Source organism: Aotus nancymaae, unplaced genomic scaffold (assembly GCF_030222135.1).
Source record: "Aotus nancymaae isolate 86718 unplaced genomic scaffold, 86718_ANA_hifiasm-v0.15.2.pri h1tg000025l, whole genome shotgun sequence".
Taxonomy (NCBI): domain Eukaryota; kingdom Metazoa; phylum Chordata; class Mammalia; order Primates; family Aotidae; genus Aotus; species Aotus nancymaae.
Window position 1 is genome coordinate 25,021,035 of NW_026988438.1, and position 17,311 is coordinate 25,038,345.

A 17,311-nucleotide genomic window follows, 5' to 3' on the forward strand; every position below is an offset into this window, starting at 1 on the left:
TAGTGTGACTGAATGCAAAGCTCACTTAAAAACATGAAAAAATATGTATTATAATTCAAGGGATTTTTTTTAGAAATTAATATTCTATAAAAGTATCAAGGAAAGGAAAAGATAAGTCTGCTGAATTCTTTGTGCACTTCTCTCATGTGGCTCTGGAAGTGCCTGGATGCCGTGTGTGGCCATCCCCAGGCACCCTCCCCACCCTTCTCTTGCACCCTCCAGTCCTCTCTGAGACCCCATGGCTTTGTCTCACGTTCCACCATGCATTTTGGAAGATGACATCACACACCTTCCTCTCTTCATTGAGCATTTTAACAACATAATAAAAACCATCAGCCAAGGTTCCTCAAAGTCCCCCAAACCAATCCGGCTCCCTTTTTACCTCTCTTTGTATACTAGGGCTTGTATCAGATTTTATTTCAAAAGGGGTTCTGCAGCTACCACTGGCCTTGGAAACTCTTACAGACCGCACTTCAGAAGGAAGAATGAGGCAATGTTCACTTCTTTTCAAGGCATTCATCACATAGCTGGACCACCACCCCAACCCTGCCCACCAGGTTTGCCATTTCCCTTGCAATGGAAAGAAAAAACCGTGACCCATGGAGTGCTCCAGAAAGGTGACCAATTCACTTTCTTTTCTTTCTTTTTTTAAGACAAGTCTCACTGTGTCTTCCAGGCTGCAGTGCAATGGCACGATCTCAGCTCACTGCAACCTCTGCCTCCCGGGTTCAAGTGATTCTCCTGCCTCAGCCTCTGGGGTAGCTGGGATTTCAGACACTTTCTTCTTTCACTTTTGCTGATGGAAACTTGTTCAGAGGGAGAAAGCCCAGGTGCTCTGGCCTGAGGCTCTGACCAAAAATTTTGTCAACGCCACTTTAAACAGTTAAAGAAGTAGTAATTTTGAACCTTTGGCCAGGGCTGTGTGTGTGTGTGTGTGTGTGTGTGTGTGTGTGTGTGGCCAAAGATGGTAACTTTCGGATAGGTCTTCCTTGCTTGATAAAAAGATATTAGCTGCCCTTTCAGTGTGGAAGTTGAGGCCCAGGACAGTTTGAATGAGGAGGCTGGGGCAAAGGATGACAACGTCCGTTTTCTTAGAGGAGCTGTGCTGCAGAGGCGGGTGAGTAGGAGGCCTGGGGACCGGGGAAGCTGGGGTTTCAGGGGCAGGGAATAAAGGTCTTGAAAGGAAGAGGGAGAAGCACAAAGGCAGCTGGCCTGGGCCGAAGGACAAGTGGCAGGAGATGCCTGTGCTGTGGATGGGAGGTGAGCCTGAGGACATGATGTCAAATACTCAAGTTCCCGGCCCACACCTGAACACCCTCCAACACCTCCAAACCTTCAGTAATGCCCGTGGTGTGCCTGCCTGGAGAGCACACTGGAGGGAGGGCTGGGGGAATGTTCTGGAGCAAGCCAGGGGCTGCAGAAACATGGAGAGGGAGCAAGAATGTGTCCAAAGATGGTCAGAGAGGGCCTGGGGACATGTTTCAGGGTGAGAGTCCCCAGTTCACCTTCTGCCCCAGAACTCCTCAGACATAGTAAGGACGGCCCTGGACTTAACACCTTTATGCGGGAAAAGAGTGAGATTTATTTTGGAAGTTAAAACAGCCGGTGATCCCAGAAGGTGGGCGAACCTGGGGATAATTGGGACATAAAATGATCTACAGCAGTTGGCACTCTAATCTCTCTTCCCTTCATGTCTCTTCGCTTTGGTTTCTCATGTCTTCTATTTTTCTCTTCAAGGAAACGATATATTTCTTCTCAGTGCAAACCCAGTGTCTGTTCTTGATTTTGAACTTTCTCTCTTTGTCTCTCAAGACGTACAAAGCAGCTGCCAATTATTCCATGGTTTCCCAGCTGGAGGAGCCCTGCCCTGCACCCTCGCAGCAGCCCTGAAGCAGACGCCTCAGGGAGCGCCTACCTGGGGCACCCCAAGCTGGCACCAGCATACAAAGTGCTCAGAAATGTGCTGTTAACCCTGAAAGGGCTGCTTAATACATCACAGTTTTACTTCCCTCTTTGGTCCAAAAGTTTTGAGAGAGAGAGAGATTGTGTATGTGTGTGTGTGTGTGTGTGTGTGTGCGCGCGCGCGCGCACGTGCATGCTTCACAGGACACCGTAAGAAAGTGAAAAGACAACCCATAAAATAGGAGAAAATATTTTGCAAATTACATTTCTGATAAGGCATATCTGATAAACTCTTACAACTTAATTTTATTTTTGAAATGACCCAACTAAAACAGTTAGCAAAGGGTCTGAATTGCGATTTTGCCAAGGCAGATAAACATATGGCCAAGAAGCACATGAAATGATGTTCAACACCATTTCCCATCAGGGACATGAAAATCAAAACCAAATGAAATACCACGGCACACCCACCAGAGTGGCTAAAATTTAAAAAGACAGCAAGAACAGGTGTTGGCAAAGATGTGGAAAATCTTTGGTGGTGGTGGAAGAGATTTATTCTGCTGGTAGAAACTGCTAATGGAAAAGGTTAAGCAGAGAGTTACAGTTTTTTTGTTTTTTTTTTTGTTTGTTTGTTTGTTTTTGACACAGGACCTGGCTCTGTCACCTAGGCTGGAGCACAGTGGCACGATCTCAGCTCACTACAACCACTGCCTCCCAAGCTCAAGCAATCCTCTCACCTCAGATTCCTACCTCGCCATTTCCCTTGCAATGGAAAGAAAAAGATTTATCAGATATACCTTACCAGATATGTAAGTTATAAATATTTTCTAGAGCAGCTATTTCTAGAGTAGCTGGGACTATAGGTGCCACCATGCTCAGCTAATTTTTGTATTTGTTGTACAGACAGGGTCTCACTTTATTGCCCAGGCTGGTCTGGAATTCCTGAGCTCAAACAATCTACCTGCCTTGGTCTCCCCGAGTGCTGGGATTACAGATGTGAGTCACCTCACCCAGCCTAGAGTTACAATTTAACCCGACTGAAACATATGTCCACACAAAAGCTTGTCCACAAATGTTCATAGCACATTATTCAAAATACCAAAAAGTGGAAACAACTCAAATGTCTATCAACTTTCCTCAACTGTTGAATGGGTAAATAAATTGTGACATATCCAAACAATGGAATGTTAATTCAGCAATCCAAATGACTGAAAGACTGATACCTGCTACAACATGGACTGAGCTTGAGAACATGCTGAGTGAAAGAAGCCAGACATAAATTCTGATTGCATTTGTACGAAATGTCCAGAACAGTCAAATCCATAGAGAGAAAATACCTCTATGGTTGCCTAGGGTGGGAGGTGGGTGTGGAGGGGGAAGGGACTGGGTGCTGACAGGTACCACGTTTCATCTGGGATGATGACAGTGTTCTAAAACTGATTGTGGTGATGGCTGCCTAGCTCTGTGAATATTCTAAAAACCATTAAATGATTCACTTTAAATGGGTGAATGGTATGGTATATGCCTTATAAAAAAAAATTTAGGCTGGCATGGTGGCTCACACCTGTCATCTCAGCACTTTGGGAGGCTGAGGCGGGCAGATCATGAGGTCAAATAATCGAGACCATCCTGGCCAACATGGTGAAACCCAGTCTCTACTAAAGACACAAAAATCAGAAGGGTGTGTTGGCATGTGCCTGTAGTCCCGGCTACTCAGGAGGCTGAGGCAGGAGAATCGCTTGAACCCGGGAGGTGGTTGCAGTGAGCCGGGATCATGCCACTGCACTCCAGCCTGACGACAGAGCGAGACTCTGTCTCAAAAATAAAAAATTAGGCAATATATTGTTTTGTCTAAGACTTCTAAGCACTTGGGTTTTTTGTTTGTTCAAGCTTTTATCATGAAAGTCTAGTATTATCTTACTGTGGTGAGAGACTGTTGCCAAAATAATTTTTTTGAAATTAATTAAGAATTCTTTCTGGTTTAGTATATGATCAATTTTTATTAATATTTTTTAGTGTTTGAAATATACATATATTTAATGACTTACTGAGCACTTAAGCATGCAGAGTGCTATCCTGGATACTTCACACACATGAGCTCTGCTCTCAGCTCTGCAGTGGACACCTCCATTTCACAAGGAGGATGCCGAAGCCCACAGGAGATCATCCCAGCTCCAGTGAACCAGGGACCTGGGAACTGAGCCTGACCCTGTGGCTCCCAGAAGCCTGCTCACCACACTTGGTCACAATGCCCTTTCAAATGGCTTTTCTTTATGCAAATTGCCATTCCTTTGACAGGAGCATTGAGTCATTTCTCTCCTTATCTGCAGCTCACATTGATAGAGTTAAAAGACCATTTTTCAGGAATGGTTCCTTCTTCACATTATTGCTTCAATTCGGCAGTTAAAACTTGACTAGTGAATTTAAAACACAGAAAAAAGCAAAGTGATTCTCAAAAGGACTTAGAAGATGTGAATAAACTAAAAGACCATGTAACTGAATGGATAGATTGAATTTGGTTAGGCTAGCCAATTTCCCCCTGATTAATCCATATCATACATTTAATATCCCTGTGAGATTTAAAAAACTTGTGTAAATAATCCTAAAATTCACCAGAAAGTAAAATCATCATTGGAATACCTAGAGATTTTTTTAAAAACTAGAATAATGGAAGGGTCTCGTTCTACGTAATATTCAACAGTGTCATGAACCTATGCTAAAGATGCAGGAAAAGTAGAAGAGCGAATTGATGCGTAACTCTTTGAAACAAAGTACGTACCAGGCGGGGGGAAACCCAAGCAGAAGAAGAGCTAAGTGTCTGACAACGGTGGCATTTAATTCAGTGAAGAAAGAGAATATTGTTTAATAAAATGAGGCTGGGATGGTTGGTTAGTTATTTTGGGAAACGTTTTAACTCGTCACTACATAAAACTTTAAAACTTTGATATACTAAAAACACCATTAACAAAATTTTAGGACAAACTTCAGATTGGAAAACTTTGTAACAAATAAGCTATATGATTGATGGTTTTGATTTATAAAGGGATCTTACAAATCAATGAGGAAATTGCTAACATCTCTCAATGGACAAAGAGGACACGTAGGTTTTAAACGTATTAAAATGTATAAATAGCCAATAAGCCAAAATTCAACTTCTGTACTAATTGAAGAAGTACAAATCAAAACAAATAAAAAATAATTAACTGTTGAAATATAAAATTTCCTATTTGTTGTTGTTCATTGTAATAGTTTTGACAAAATCTTAGAAAACCAGCATTCTCATTGCTAACAGGGATATAAATCCATGAAAACTTCCTGGGGCCAATTTGAAAATGTATCTCAAAAGCCTTAAAAATATGAATTCATTGTAATCTAACCATAGTAGTACTAGGAATTCTTCCTTTTAAAAAATGGAGAAAGGAAAGGAAAGGAAAAGAAACTATGGATACCTGAATAGGGGATTAGTAAAACACGTTAGGGTACAACCATTCAATAAACTATTTTGCAGCCTTTAAAAATGATGCAGGAGGATCAGGAGTGGTGGCTCATGCCTGTAATCCCAGCATTCTGGGAGGCCAGGGTGGGAGGACTCCTTGAACCCAGGAGTTCAAGACCAGCCTAGGCAATATTGTGAGACCCTATCTTTACAATAAATAAAAAATATATCCGGGTGTGGTGGCTTATGCCTGTAGTCCCAGCTACTCTGGAGGCTGAGGCAGGAGGATTACTTGAGCCCAGGAGTTGAGGAGTTGAGGCTGCAGTGAGTGGCAGTCCTGCCACTGCACTCCACCGTGGGCATCAGAGTTAGAGTTTAGTTAATAATATTGTACCGGTGTTAACTTCTTCATTTTGACAAATCTGCTGTGGTTACCTAAGATATGAACATTACAAGAAGCTGAATAAAGGGCAATGGGAACTCTCTGGACTGTGTTTACAACTTTTTTATAAACCTAAAATTATTACAAGAATTTTAAAATTTTTAAATGGAGAGAATGCTAAAAATGACTCTATAGTTAAGAAAATACTCAATCTGGTGTAATGCTATTCAGAGGATTTTTTTTTCCTAATAATAAAAAGAACATTTTACTTTTCTTTGCAATGACTTTTTAAAACTAAATTTTTAAAATTGTAGATTTGGGGTGCATGTGCAGGTTTGTTACATGGATATATTGAGTGATGCTGAGGTTTGGGCTTCTATTGAATCCCTCCCCCAAAGAGTGAGCATAGTACCTTAGACGTAGCTTTTCAACCCTCGCCGTCTCGCCTCCATCTCTCTCCCCACGTTTGAAGTCCACAGTGTGTATGCTTTCTATCTTTATGTTGGTGTGTATACCTACTGCTTAGCTTCCACTTATAAGTGAGAACATGCGGTATTTGATTTTCTGCTTCAAATCAGACATTTTTTTTTTAAACTGGTTATATCCAATGGTAAAATGCTAGTGTTAGTGCAAGGCAGTAATAGATGTCATTTTGTTTCCTGTGTTTTTGAATTTCCTTCCACATATATATATTAATAATTGTTTTTTAAAGTAAACTATTTTAAAAATCATAAAGAGAAAAAGCAACATACTCTGGTCTGGATTCAGAAAAGTCCTCCCGGGGCCAGCAGACCACCCCACTGTAGTCCAAGCTAGCGCTGAAAAGGCAATGCGCTGCACGCTGGAGAGAAACAGAGCTCTTTCCTGGAGAGCTTTCCAGGAAAGCCAAGCATTGCAATGCAAAGTGCGTTCAGGCTCTGAAACACAGTGGGACAAAAAGGCCTTGAGAACTTTTGGCAGAAGTGTGCTCCGTGCGAGAGCAAGAAAAGCATCTCACAGAGAGAAAAGCGCCTCTCTCTGTGTCCTTCGATGGCCAGGAGGGTGTGCAGCCAGGAGGCAGAGAAGGTTTTCCAGGCTCAGGTGGCCTGGTGCCAGGCCCTGAAATGGGAACAGCAGAAACGTGGTCTGGCAGCTTGGTGTGAAAAGGGCAAATGGGAAGTGGGCCGTGTGCAGGGGCGAAGCAGGCAGAGCAGCCCCTGGCTGTCACTCATGGCAGGGGAAGGTCAGGGCAGGACAGTGTGGCCAGACCAGGCAACGCTGAGGTGCATTCAGACGGGTCTCTCTACCCACCCGTCGCTCTTGGAGCCCTGCTGTGTTCCCAGCAGTGCTGAGGGTTAAGAATAGTGGTGTGTCCTGCCTGATGGCACCCTGTCTACTGGGGACAATGACATGCCAAGTGCCATAATGAAGGTAAGTACAGGAGGAATAGGTGACAAGGGTGAGAAGCAGACGTGCTCTCACACAGCAGTGAAAGGCTCAGAGGTGAGTGGAGAAGCAGCCAGCATGTGGAGGTGTGGCTCCGTGAGCAGCACAGCTGGGTAAGGTTTCTCTCCCCACCTTTGAAGGTCATGGGCCCAAGGGCAAGCCTTACTTAGCACAGCCAGGCGTATCTCCAGTAAAAAATCAGCCAGAGAACATGGGAATTCCATTTCTTGGCAGTCACTCAGAAACCCACAGCAAGGGAATCTGCTCAAATGCAGCGGTTTTGGCTCGATTCCCTCTCATGGTCCTGGTGAAAGTGAGGTTGGGTCATTGCTTCCTTCACTTAACATATTTATGCTTAAAACCAATATCTACCGAGCACCTACTCTGTGCTAAATGACACCAATCCCCAAAGCGCCCTCTTCAGGCAAGCTAAGAAATGGACAGTGCTGACCTCAGTGGGGTCTGGATGGAGATCTAGCTAAGGGGCATCCAGCAGCCTGCAGAACCCCTGGCTTGGCGAGGGCCCTGGGCAACCCAGCAGCGTGACATTTAGTATGATGTGGGCTGTTTCCGCAGATACACTAGACTTGTGCCTTAAAAGAAAAAAAAACTATGGCAAAAGAAGACTTTTCAGAGTCAAAAGGAAAAGTCAGATAATCATCGTGCCTTCAAGAGCCATCTCTGATGGCTATGGAATTGGCCTACTGGCAAAAGCCAAATGATAGAAGATTTTAGGATGATAGTGACTATTTAGGACTTTTCAAAGAGGATTTCAAATGAGTGTAGGTGGCAGGGCACCCCAAGTCATGAGTCCTGGGGCAAATTTCCTACCATTCACAGCCCCAGTTTCCTCTTCTGTATAATGGGATAGCCATAAATGAACCTATTTCATGGGGTTGTTGCAAGGATGAAATAGACAATGTCCATTTCTCACTTTATGCCTGGCACATATGAGGACTCAGCAAGTGTTAGATAGTAACTTAATTCTGAAACTCCATGACATGTTGATAGGTTAAATTCCATCAAACAAACCATGAATAATTTTTACCAAATGCAAAACGGTCATGTTCCAGGTGTGTAAGAATTCTCACCTCACTAATAATTAATACTTGAGTTATACCTTCTTGAACTTTAAAAATTTGTATTCACTTAGCATTTGTGCATTTATCTGCCAGATGACGGGAGGACCAGCCACTACCACCGGTGTACCAGCACTTGTTGGAAAAGTTTCTTCTGTCGGTTTCCTGTGACTTGGAAAACAGTAGTCAATGTTAAATCACAGAACGACTCCTCCGGGCATGTTTCACCAATGTTCTTTGAAAACAAAATCTAAGAGCCAGTAGATTTGACTGACTATTTAAAACCACTTCCTTCAATTTTAAAGAGAACCCTTTAGAGTTTATAATGGAGCCAAGAAAATCACCCGGCTTTCTGCCAATTTTTCCTAAAAATACAGTCAATCTGAGAATTCCCAGAACTCAAGAAAAACTGCAAATGTTCAAGCTCATGAGCTCGACAGTGAAACACAAGGTTCTGCTGCTTGAGGACCACATCATTTATCTTATTGAGGGATGAGATGCTTTTGAGAGTAGAAAGGTCCCTATTAATAATTATGCCAGAACAGCAGATATACATGCAGCTTGTCTTGGGCAAACTGGGCACAATATCTCCTCCTCCACAGGCAGCTAAGCTCCCCAGCACTCTTCTGGGCTGCAGGTAGTGTGGACACACGAGTGCACTTGCCTGCTGCCCATGCAGCCAGGTAGTTGGTGAGGGAAGCGAGAGAGCTGGCAGGGGCTCAACACGAAAGACAGCTCAGAGGCTGGACACACCAGTGCAGATCAACATCACGCAGAATCCTCACTTCAGCTGAAGACACAGACCCTTCAAAACAGGCGCTGTATTTCCCAAAAGAAACCAGAATTTGGGAGTCAGTATCAAAGGAGGCCTCCAAAGCCTTCCTCCCGGAATGACCAAAATGATTCAATCCAGTTCGTAAGCCAGTCCATAAGTGGTGCTCCTGTGCCAGATGCAGTAACCAGGGCGGGGGACCCAGGGAAGTAAGGTGCCATCTATGGAGGGGACAAAGCTTTCCGTCCATACATGCAGGTCAGAGTGACTGGCCTCAGACCAGAGGCAATAGACAAGCCACAGTCTTGAGGAAACTGAGGAGGGAAGGAAGGACTCCATCTGGCAAGGCCAGGGACACTTGGCCTAGAAGAACTGAGCCTGGAGGCTGGGCTGCGGGCCAGGAAGCAGACCAGGAGCCGGCACTGTCTGCGGAGAGAAGGGGGTACACAACAGGCTCAGGGATAATCAGGGTGATTTCCAAAGCACAGTTAATGTATTCAAGGGATGAGCTGAATAGGCAAGAAGAGATTAGGGGCATGTGCCAGGCCTGCCCTCAGTAACTGTGAGGACTGGAGGTCCCCGGCCCCTGGTCTATTCTTTTCTCTCCCTTCTCAGCCCCACCCCGTCACCATCTCTTAGAAGAAATGGTCCATGAGCGTGTGGACAGGTCAGCCCAATCCCTCCACACCAGTTTGCAGATGGCACCTTGCTGTCCACCCTCGGATCTAGGGTGCGTGACTTGCCACACAGTCTTCTTTGGAGCAGATGGAGCCAGGAAGGAGGCCGTCATAGAGCTGGGAGCCAGCTCCTGGCATTGGGACAGGTATTCCAGAATCCCAGGACCTGGCCTGCGGTCTTGAAAGGGCTACACAGGCTCTGGTAAGTAGATCCCCTAAGCCACAAGGACTCCTGGGAAAAGGGTACTTGGAGAGGACCAGAGCAGGGTCCCCTAAAGTGTAGAGCTCAGAGCAGGGCCACAATTGCCCAGGACTGAGGGTGGTTCTTACCAGAACTTCTCTAGTCCTGTTGGAAAGGCCTCTCCCAAGGCCCACTGGTAGGAGGGCCCCTGCCCCATTCCTCCAAGCCCTGACTGCCCTCTCCTTTGCAAGGACTCTAGTCCTGCAGCTGTTCTCAATACCCTCCAGTAGAGCCCACTACCAGGGACATGATCACAAATGTGACCTGCCAGATCTTGAGATGGGGACCTCCTTGCTGGCCCTTGAAGAACACTCTCACTTCCGGCAGCTTCCCTCAAGCAGGTGACCATCCTCAGGGTCTCACCTAGACATTCTGTCAGGGCTCTCAACCCTCACCTGTAAAAACCCTGACACTCACTTCTACCCACAAGATTCTGATGCAATAAATACAGCAGAAGCCCAAGAGCAGAAATTTGTAAAAGCTCCTGGGGTCACTCTGTATTGAGGACAACCAGAGTGAAGGGTCACCTCTCTGCCTGCAGTAAGTGTTTTTTGTTTTTGTTTAAAAACACATTTGTTTTCTGTTTTAATTAAGAACTCACACACTTTCTGTTCAGAAATGGAAAGATTTTTTTTGGAGATCTAATGCTCTGTCCCCAAAGCTACACTCATATATTCTTTCTTAAGAAGAAATCTATGTATCTCTCCATCCATTCATCACACACAAGGGGCTGGGCCTTGTGCCAGGCACATAAGATACAGCTATGAACAAGACAGACAGTTCCGGCCCTCAGGGAGGGTCCCTTCGAATGAGGGAGACATGTTAAACAAGGAATCACTCAGTTATGTACTACACTGCAATTACAATAAGTGTTTCAAATGGAAGACTAGGAAAACTCTTAAGTGGCGGGTGTAACTGGACAACCTGCCCTAACCAGGAAGGGCCTTCTTTGGAGAATCAACATCAGAGCTGATCAGTGGGACAGGTAAGTCTCACTGAGGGTTAGGATTGCAGGGGAGTTAGGGAATATCAGAACACTCTAGGCATGGAGTTCTTGAGGAAGGGAAACCCAAAAGACCAATGTGGCTGGAGTGCGGAGAGAGAGAGAGAGAGGCAGGATGGGGCTGGAGAGCAGAGATCAGACCTGGGAGAGGTAAGGACTCAAGTGTGTATCAGTTATCCACTGCTGTGTAACAATTTAGCCCAAAACTTATTAGCTTCACACAACAAAACTGTATTATCTCACAATTTCTGAGGATGCTAAGCCCAGAGCACCTTAGCTAAGTGGGTCTGACTCAGAGTCTCTCATGAGGTTGCAGTCAGGCTGTCGGCAGGGGCTGCCATCTCAGATGTCTCTACTGGGGAGGATCTGCTTCCGAGAGGGCTCCTGCACTTGGCTGTTACCTGAAGTCTTCAGTTCTTCCTCGCATGGACCTCTCTGTTAGGCCACCTGAATGTACTCATGAAGTGGCAGCTGGCTTCTCTGAGATTGAGGGATCCAGGGAAGAAGAAGCCCATGAGGGAAGCTGAAGTGTTTTATAATCTGATCTTAGAAGTGACAAACCATCCTGTCTGCCATATTTTATTGGTCAGAAGGTATCATGAAGTCCAGTCCACACTCAAGGGAGAGGGTCCCATAAGAGTGAGCATAGCAAGGTACGGGACCATTTGGGGTCATCTTGGAAGCTGAGCCTACAGGGAGCACATTCTCATTCTGATTTTCTTTTTTTTTCCTGCTATTTTATTTATTTTCATTTTTATTTATTTTTATTTATTTTTATTTTTATTTTTTGGAGATGGGGTCTCTCCATCACCCAGGCTGGAGTGCAGGGGCATGATCTTGGCTCACTGCAACCTCTATCTCCTGGGCTCAAGCCACCCTCCCACCAAGTAGCTGGGATTACAGGCATGCACCACCATGCCTGGCTAATTTTTCACATTTTTGGTAGAGATGGGATTTCACCATGTTGCCAGGTTGGCCTTGAACTCCTGAGCTCAAATGATCTGCCTGCCTCAACCTCCCAAAGGGCTAATATTATAGGCGTGAGCCACGATGCTTAGCCCCAATTTTCATTTAAAACAAAATCACATGTTCCCAAGGAAATGTTTTGAGATGATAGAAATGTTTTATATCATGATTGTGATAGAAGTTATGCAACTGCATACCTTTGTCAAAACTCATCAAATTATGAATCTTAAATGCATTGTGCTGAGTGATAGATGTCAGACTCAAAAGCCCACATACTGTGACTTCTGTTTCTGGGAAGGTGGAGTAGATAGACTTTTCCCTATTCTTTTCACTAAGTACGAATAAATGCCCTAGACATTATATGCATATGTATATATATGTATGTATGTATACATAAAATAAACACAAGATTTATATATGTATATAATATATTTTACATATGCATGTGTAAAATAAACACGAGAGTCTGAAAGACAGAAGGTGACAGAATGGCTAGACATCTTGGGACTCAAGTGATGACACTGTGGTTTTTTTTTTCTTTCGTCCCTGTATATCCCAGATTTGAGCTGAAGAAGGTGGCCTTCTGGAATCACCAACCATCATAGACAAGAAAAACCCCAAGAAAAGCCCATTCTCTTGAAGCCAAAGCACCAGGGAAGGGGCAGCCTAGCAAGACAAAAATCCTTTAGACAATTACTGCTCTATTCCAGCAAAATACCATAGGAAACAACTGTACTCTCCCCATTCATGCCAGCAAAGACCAAGGTGGGAGCCGGCAGCCAGGCTAAGAAAGCTCCTAACACCTGCCCAGAGGTGGTGTCAAAAAAAACAAGTGGGGAGCCTCGACTTCCATTCCTGCCAGTTGGAAATGAAACCCCAGCTCTCCAGTGTCAGAGGAAACCCTACAGGGGGTCTGGCCTTCTCCCTGCTCCTGGCAGTAATGGAGTGCCCCTGCCCCTCCTCACTGGGACAGTGTCAGAGGAGGCCAAATGACGAGTCAGAACTTTCACCGTATCTTGGCAGTAATAAGGCTCCTCTCACCTCATAGACGAGGGAATCAGAACTCCCACCCTTCCCCGTAACAAGGAACCTGCACCCTTGGGTGTCAGCAGAGGCTAGTGGGAAGCTTGGGCTGTGACCTCCACCTGGCATTAATTAGGTGGTGCCTTCCACCTCCCCTGCAGGAGCAGTGCCACAAAAAGCCAGCTACAACAGGAGGTTGAAATCAGATGCAGAATTTCATTATGTAATATGAAATTGCCTCATTTTCTGTTAAAAAAAATCACTTGGCCTATTGAAGAACCAGGAAAATCGCAGATTTGGAGAAAAAACACAGTCAATAGATGTGAACATTAAGATGACTGAGATGGAAGGATCATTAGACAAAGATTTTAAAGCAGCCCTAATAGAAATACTTCAATGAGCAATAAAAATGAAAAACTTTTGCTCTACAAAGACCCTGTTAAGAGGATGAAAGACAGGCTGCAAAGTGAGAGAAAATAGTTGCAAATCACATATGTGACAAAAGATGAATAACTAAAAAATACATGTTATTAATAAAATTAACCTGGCTATTTTTTTAAAAAAAATTTGTGGAGAAGGTGTCTCACTTTGTTGCCCAGGCTGGTCTTGAACTCTTGAGCTTAAACGACTCTCCTGCCTTGGCCCCAGTATTAGTCCAGTTTCATGCTGCTGATAAAGACATACCTGAGATTGCAATTCACAAAAGAAAGAAGTTGAATGGACTTACAGTTCCATGTGGCTGGGAGGCCTCATAATCATGGCAGAAGGTGAAAGGCACGTCTCATATGGCGGCAGACAAGAGAAGAGAGAGAAGTGAAAGCAGAAACCCTTCTAAAACCATTAGATCTTGTGAGACTTATTGACTACCATGAGAACAGTATGGGGGAAACCATCCCCCTGATTCAGTCATCTCCCACTGGGTCCCTCCCACAATGCATGGGAATTACGGGAGGATAATTCAAGATGAGATCTGGGTGCAGACACAGCCAAACCATATCAGCCTCCCAAAGTGCTGGGATTACAGGCATGAGCCACTGTGCCTGGTCTATTTTTAAACTCTCAGAGCTCAACAGTAAAAAAGAAAACAATCTAAGTAGAACATGAACAAAAGATGTCAAGAGATGTTTCACCAAAGAACATACACAGATAGCACAGAAAAAAATGGGTAGCATCATAAGTCACTAGAGAATTGTAAATTACAGCCACAACGAGAGACCACCATGCACCTATCAGAATGGCTAACATAAAGCATAGTGACAGCACCAAATGCTTTCCAGCGTGCAGAGAGACTGGATCCCTCATGCGTTGCTGGTAAGATGTAAAACAGTACAACCACTCTGGAAAACAGTTTGGCAGTTTCTTTAAAAACTAAACATGCAGCTACCATATGACCAGCAACTGTTCTAGGCATTTATCCCAGAGAAATGAAGACTTCGGTTGACACAGAAAACTGTATACAAATGTTTATAACAGCTTTATTCATAGTAACCCCAAACTGGAAACAACTCAGATGTCTTTCTATGGGTGAATGATTACACAAATTGTGCTACCTCCTACCATGGGATACCACTCAGCAATAAAACGGAACTAAATATTCATGCACTCAACATCCTGGACGTCTCTCCAGAGAATTATGCCAAGTGAAAAAAAGCCAGTCCTTAAAGATTCCATACTGTATGATTCCACTTACATAACATTCTTAAAATGATAAAATTACAGAAATGGAGAAACAAGTAGTGTTGGCCAAAGGTGAAGGAGGGAGTAGGAGTGAAAAGGATGCAGATGCAGTCATAAAAAGTCAACAGTGGCCAGGCATGGTGGCTCATGCCTGTAATCCTAGTACTTTGGGAGGCCGAGGCAGGCAGATCACTTGAGTTCAGGAGTTCAAGACCAGCCCGGCCAACAAGGTGAAACCCCATCTCCACTAAAATACAAAAATTAGCCACGTTTGGTGGTGGGTGCCTGTAATCCCAGCTACTTGGGAGGCTGAGGCAGGAGAATCCCTTGAACCTGGTAGAGGCTGCAGTGAGCTGAGATCGCACCATTGTACTCCAGCCTGGGCAACAGAGCAGAGGCTATGTCTCAAAAAAGAAAAAAAAAATCAAGTCAACAGAGGGATCTTTGTGATTATGGAAATCCGCTGTATCTTGACCTTATCAATGTCAATATCCTGGTTGTGATGTTGTCCTGTAGTTTGATAATATGTTACCACTGAAAAAACTGAATAAAGAGTATAGGAGATCTCTCAGAATCATTTCTTACCATTGTGTGTGAATCTACAGTTATTTCATAATAAAAGGCAGCATATGTTATCACTTCACTTATATGACACTATGGAAAAGGGAAAACTGTAGGAACAGAAAACCGATCTCCATCTTCCAGGAGCTGGGGGTGGGCTGACTTGTAGTTGGCCATGAAGGGGCAGGTGGAATTTTTTGGAGTGATAGAAATGTTCCACATCTTGATTGTAGTGGAGTTACATGACTGCAATTCTCAGAACTCAGAACTGTTCACTAAAAGGGATATGTTATATTGTACATAAATGAAACCTCAATATAGCTGTTTTTAAGAATGATCACAGCTAAGCCAGGTGCAGTGGCTTACACCTGTAATCCCAGCACTTTGGGAGGCCAAGGAGAGTGGATTACCTGAGGTCAGGAGTTCCAGACCAGCCTGGCTAACATGGTGAAACACCGTCTCTACAAAAATACAAAAAATTAGCTGAGCCTGGTGGCGGGCACCTATAATCCCAGCTATTCGGGAGGCTGAGGCAGGAGAATCAATTGAACCTGGGAGGCAGAAGTTGCAGAGCCGAGATCACGCCACTGCACTCCAGCCTGGGTGACAGAGCCAGACTCTGTCTCAAAAAAAATTTTTTTAAATAAATAGATAAAAAATAAGAAAGATCATGTGCTCAAAGCAGTGATTTTCCCATCTTCTTAGCCTCTGAACTCTTTCTCCAATGAAATCTTTATATGGATTTTTAAAAATCTGTAAAATAGATAAAATTGAGACCTCTACTTGAATTGTGTAGGGGATGCCCTGTTGATTTGCTTCCTCCACCAACCCAGGCAGCTCCCAGCACCCTCGGGAGAGTTGAAGCAGGGCCGACGAGTCCTCTGGTTCTGTGAGTTGTGGGACCTGAGGGGCAGCTTGAGGAAAAAGGCTTCAATCCATGAGATGGGCTTCCTAATCGGCAACGTGGAAACTGAAGCCATCTCCACACAGCAGCATGTGAGGTAAGGAATCTTCACCGTGACCTGAGAGCTGCACAGCATGGTGTAGGGGAAGGGCCAGCAGGAGTGCGTTAGTATTAAATAACTAAGCTCCGTGAGGCACCAGCACCTTGCCCCTGAACTCCGTGGGAGGCAGCCCAGAGGCACTTAAATGAAAATCGGGGACCAGGCAAGCTTGCCTTGGCTGATGATGGCAGAGAAGGCCATGGGAACAAGTCCAAGGAGAGAGAGCTGCAGTCATCACACGTGGGTCAGCCCTGGACAGCTGCAGCCCCCTACACACTGCTTTCTGTCTGTCCCTTGCTCCGAAAGGACCCTGGAAATTGCTTATCTTACAATTACCTTAGAAGCAAGAGGCTCTCTTGAGGCATCTATGCTTTTTAGCTTCATCCTTAAAGAGAATCTTCCAGAAGAGGATTCCTGTGGGTGCTTCTAGGTTTTGTTCTATCACCTTCTAGATGATCCCAGTGAATCCTGCCTCTGTGATTTACCCCAGCTTCACAGCTGTTACCTGTGTAGTCTCCTGCTCTTGGGTGCTTCTTTCCTGAATCCATCTTAGGTGATGGATATTTGTGATTTCGGTGTTGACAGGAGGGTTTCCAAAGAATGGACTTCCCAGAGGGCAGAGCCAGGCCATGTGATTCTAATAGCGAGGGACTCAGGGGTGGGGACACCCTCCTTTGCCAGACGCACAGTTTTGTTGGTTCCTTCTGTCTCTAGTAGACATATGCTGCAGAGGAATGTGTTTGGAGACAGAAGCTGCCTGATCACTATGGTGATGAAGACATGCCGCTCGCGGTACAGGACGTGTTGTATATTTAGCAGTAGCAATTAGCTGGGCTGCAGTTTGCATTCAATTGGAGCACATTACTGGCTGGAATGAGCATCCTAAAGAAGGTGCAATCCCCAGAGAAGGGCCTAGATGAGATTTTGGTGAGGTCTGAAGACCACCCTGTGACATAGTCCAATCTTCCTAAGCAGCCGGGTTTAGGAAGGCAGAGGGTAGGGCCGGCCTGTCCTGGATCTGGAATCAGAAGTTTGGACAAGCAGGTTTTATCTCTTGGATGCTGGTTCCCATGTGTTAGGCACTATGCTAGGGGTGTGTGCATCTCCAGAGGATCTTCCCAACAACCCCCAAAGGCAGGCATTCTTGTCCCTGTTGTACAGAT